Source organism: Schistocerca americana, unplaced genomic scaffold, assembly GCF_021461395.2.
Source record: "Schistocerca americana isolate TAMUIC-IGC-003095 unplaced genomic scaffold, iqSchAmer2.1 HiC_scaffold_228, whole genome shotgun sequence".
Taxonomy (NCBI): domain Eukaryota; kingdom Metazoa; phylum Arthropoda; class Insecta; order Orthoptera; family Acrididae; genus Schistocerca; species Schistocerca americana.
Window position 1 is genome coordinate 147,501 of NW_025725937.1, and position 5,000 is coordinate 152,500.

The following is a 5,000-nucleotide window of genomic DNA, read 5'->3' on the forward strand; positions in this document are numbered from 1 at the left end:
TGAGCTGCGAGCTGTACCAGTTACGAGCTAGAGACGCGATCGCGTTGCTCTCTGTACGAATGCCGATGCTGAGCGATCAGCTAGGAGGCGCTCCATCCATGTCGGTACCGGTGGGCGTTGCACTCGCAGTCGCAAAAACGTACGGCAAGTATATTACTCGGAAGAGGTAATGACAGTCCAAGCCCCCCTGCGTGGGGAGAGTCTTTCTAGGCCATGACCCACCGGAAAGGCCCCCCACCCCAGACATGTGACGTCACACCATCGGTATTGACGACTAGACTGATTCCTTATAATCATTTACCATACACCGGTGGAAGCTGCCGAGACGAGTAACTACATAGCGGGCTCGCCGTGTCACTAATGTACAGAGATACAACAGTTTCGACTGGAACCGGATTAAACGTATACACGGCGCTGATTAGTAATAGATAGAGCCATCAGAATACAGATAATGTATACAACTGTCCGTATACATGCTGAAAGACTCTGCTCACAATCACAACCACACGTCAGCCACACACCCTTATCACGCACTACTCTCTGCCTGTAACACGCACACAGACAATATGTAAGCACCAGCATGGAACAACACCCAGTGCATCCTCTCCGCCACATTAGACAATCCACACTGTCATAACCAGACCGGGAGATCCACTCAGAAAACAGAATATCCCACCCACCCGACAACCACCATTGCTCAGCCAAGCCACCAACACCCACACATGTCCTACACAGGGGTGCACCCAACATCACAATACTGCCTCCTCTCACAGCACACAAACAATGGCAGGAATGAAAGACACAGGTCTGCCACAAGCATGGAATGAGAGCGCCGCCTGTCATGAGCCAAAGGTGCATCCTGACGTGGCAAATCAGATGATGCCGCAGGCATCCACTTACTATAATCACAATCAACAAACCGGCCGCCCCGCCCCCCATTAAACCTTTCCTTACAACAATGTGTACTGTAACCTAACCTATATCGTACCTTAACCTAACCTATATCGTACCTTAACCTAACCTATATCGTACCTTAACCTAACCTATATCGTACCTTAACCTAACCTATATCGTACCTTAACCTAACCTATATCGTACCGTAACCTAACCTATATCGTACCGTAACCTAACCTATATCGTACCGTAACCTAACCTATATCGTACCGTAACCTAACCTATATCGTACCGTAACCTAACCTACATCGTACCGTAACCTAACCTACATCGTACCGTAACCTAACCTACATCGTACCGTAACCTAACCTATATCGTACCGTAACCTAACCTATATCGTACCGTAACCTAACCTATATCGTACCGTAACCTAACCTATATCGTACCGTAACCTAACCTATATCGTACCGTAACCTAACCTATATCGTACCGTAACCTAACCTATATCGTACCGTAACCTAACCTATATCGTACCGTAACCTAACCTATATCGTACCGTAACCTAACCTATATCGTACCGTAACCTAACCTATATCGTACCGTAACCTAACCTACGTCGTACCGTAACCTAACCTACGTCGTACCGTAACCTAACCTACGTCGTACCGTAACCTAACCTACGTCGTACCTTAACCTAACCTACGTCGTACCTTAACCTAACCTATGTCGTACCTTAACCTAACCTATGTCGTACCTTAACCTAACCTATGTCGTACCTTAACCTAACCTATGTCGTACCTTAACCTAACCTATGTCGTACCTTAACCTAACCTATGTCGTACCTTAACCTAACCTGTATTGCGCCTTAACCTAACCTGTATTGCGCCTTAACCTAACCTGTATTGCGCCTTAACCTAACCTGTATTGCGCCTTAACCTAACCTGTATTGCGCCTTAACCTAACCTGTATTGCGCCTTAACCTAACCTGTATTGCGCCTTAACCTAACCTGTATTGCGCCTTAACCTAACCTGTATTGCGCCTTAACCTAACCTGTATTGCGCCTTAACCTAACCTATATTGCGCCTTAACCTAACCTATATTGCGCCTTAACCTAACCTATATTGCGCCTTAACCTAACCTATATTGCGCCTTAACGTAACCTATATTGCGCCTTAACGTAACCTATATTGCGCCTTAACGTAACCTATATTGCGCCTTAACGTAACCTATATTGCGCCTTAACGTAACCTATATTGCGCCTTAATGTAACCTATATTGCGCCTTAATGAAACCTATATTGCGCCTTAGCCTAACCCACATTGCGCCGTAACGTAACCCACATTGCCCCTTAACGTAACCCACATTGCGCCGTAACGTAACCCACATTGCCCCTTAACGTAACCCACATTGCGCCGTAACGTAACCGATATTGTGCTGTAACCCAACACACGTTGGGCCTTAACCCAACACACGTTGGGCCTTAACCCAACACACGTTGGGCCTTAACCCAACACACGTTGGGCCTTAACCCAACACACGTTGGGCCTTAACCCAACACACGTTGGGCCTTAACCCAACACACGTTGGGCCTTAACCCAACACACGTTGGGCCTTAACCTGCTCTGTAATTGTCATACGACGCGTTAAATTAGTGTAGTGTTGCCTAACTGCAACCCCCGCAATATAGTTTGCTACTCGCACTGCCCGGTCCCCAGTGTATCGCTTCATGTTAAACACCTTGCAGCTATACACTGTAATGTGGATGGCAGCAGGACGTACATGCTCAATGCCCTTTGCAGTTGTTCATTGGCATTTGCAGTTGTTCATTGGCATTTGCATGGCGAAGCACTTAGCCTACGCTGTGGTACGGCCTGTGTCAACTGTCCGCTGATGTTGTACGTCCAAATCACACACTGTACTGCACATTGGTCCTCATGTACTGAATGATACATCGTGGTACATGTGACCGTACAACGACTGCGCCAACAACGGCGAACCATGCGGTCCAAATGTTGTGCACTCAGCTACGTGTCGTCTCCCTATAAGAGCTGGATTGCAGTGTGGTATGCCCTGGATGGCGATCAGCATGAGCCGTCTGTTGATGTAGTGGCGCGTGTTGTCAGACGTAGTCGTCTCTTCTCACACACCGTGATAGCATGGTGCACTGCGTTCCACATCTGCGACATGCGACAGAGGCCGGTTGACAGTCGTTCGCGCAATGGACATCGCATACGTACGGGGGCCACCTTCCACGTGTTCGCGAAGCGTGCACATGTTGTTGCGTGTATGTGGGCAGACATAGTGTGTCGTGACACCTGACACAGGCATGCAACAATCGTTGAATTTGCAAATGGCGATGGACGCCTACGTTTGCTGGTGACGTTACGCAAATGAACAACTGGTAAACCGTTGTGGTGCGGTTGTTCTCGCTAGAGGTGAATCAGTGATGGCGACGATCGGTTGAGCTACCAACCGGTTGTTCCAGCGATACCCACCATGCCCACGAACGTGAATGGCATCTGGGTGTGAAGCGATACGCGGCGGTGGCTGGGTGGGACCGTCCCCGGCCGGTGAGGGGGGGCCTCCCGGCGTGCTGGCCGCGCGGTGCGTGGGCGCACGCGCTACAGCCGGCTGGTGGGGGCGGCCAGTGGCAGGCGCGCCGGCCGACGGAGGCGGCAGGCGGCGCAGCTGCGCGCCGGCGCACCCTGCACGCGGCGCCGTGCGGCCAAAGTAGGTCCTCGCGGGCCCGGTGCGAAGCGCGGTGGACATCTGCAGTGTGCTGGTCCGATTGAGGACTGTGTGCGCTGAGGATGCGCCGCCGCCCGGCGCTCGGCGCCGCGACGCCGTCTGCTGCTCGGTCGCCTCTGCGGTTCTCGCAGGTGGTTTGTATCGCAGCTGTGCGGACGTGTTGGCGCGTGCGCTGTGCTGGGAGAGTTCGCTTCGGCACCCAAGTGGGGCTTTTGTCCTTCTGTGGCGCTGGCGTTGGAGCTGCCGGTCACCGTAGGTGGCGCGTGTTGTCTCCCGCCGGCAATGCCACGACAGCACGCTCCCGGGCCTCTGTCGGCAGCGGCAAGCTCAGTTGGGAGCACGGGTGGTCGCACCTAAAGCGTCTACTCGCCAAACTCCGGGCGATTGCGCCTCTCTCGAACCCGACCAAGTACTTAGGACGGCGCTGCGCGCCGCCGGGACCTGAGAGGGTTTCGAGGTGTATGGTGCAGGGGAGCTCAGCCTCCTCCTGTTTGCAGAATAATTGAGCGGACGCTTGCGTGTTCGCGCGGGCCCCCGGGACACACTCCCGGGCGGCCGGCTGCTCAGCTCTAGTTGACGCAGCTCCCTGGTTGATCCTGCCAGTAGTCATATGCTTGTCTCAAAGATTAAGCCATGCATGTCTCAGTACAAGCCGCATTAAGGTGAAACCGCGAATGGCTCATTAAATCAGTTATGGTTCCTTAGATCGTACCCACGTTACTTGGATAACTGTGGTAATTCTAGAGCTAATACATGCAAACAGAGTCCCGACCAGAGATGGAAGGGACGCTTTTATTAGATCAAAACCAATCGGTCGGCTCGTCCGGTCCGTTTGCCTTGGTGACTCTGAATAACTTTGGGCTGATCGCACGGTCCTCGTACCGGCGACGCATCTTTCAAATGTCTGCCTTATCAACTGTCGATGGTAGGTTCTGCGCCTACCATGGTTGTAACGGGTAACGGGGAATCAGGGTTCGATTCCGGAGAGGGAGCCTGAGAAACGGCTACCACATCCAAGGAAGGCAGCAGGCGCGCAAATTACCCACTCCCGGCACGGGGAGGTAGTGACGAAAAATAACGATACGGGACTCATCCGAGGCCCCGTAATCGGAATGAGTACACTTTAAATCCTTTAACGAGTATCTATTGGAGGGCAAGTCTGGTGCCAGCAGCCGCGGTAATTCCAGCTCCAATAGCGTATATTAAAGTTGTTGCGGTTAAAAAGCTCGTAGTTGGATTTGTGTCCCACGCTGTTGGTTCACCGCCCGTCGGTGTTTAACTGGCATGTATCGTGGGACGTCCTGCCGGTGGGGCGAGCTGAAGGCGTGCGACGCGCCTCGTGCGTGCTCGTGCGTCC

The 5,000-nt window shown here is 52.4% G+C and overlaps 1 non-coding gene across 1 annotated transcript in view; it reads left to right on the forward strand.

Annotated features, from left to right (window-relative positions):
• Nucleotides 1-4,226: 4,226 nt before the first annotated feature.
• Nucleotides 4,227-5,000, forward strand: part of LOC124575207 — a 1,910-nt gene continuing 1,136 nt past the window's right edge. Inside the window, exon 1 of the ribosomal RNA XR_006972334.1 lies at nucleotides 4,227-5,000. This exon is cut by the window's right edge and continues 1,136 nt beyond it. This is a non-coding gene — a ribosomal RNA (small subunit ribosomal RNA).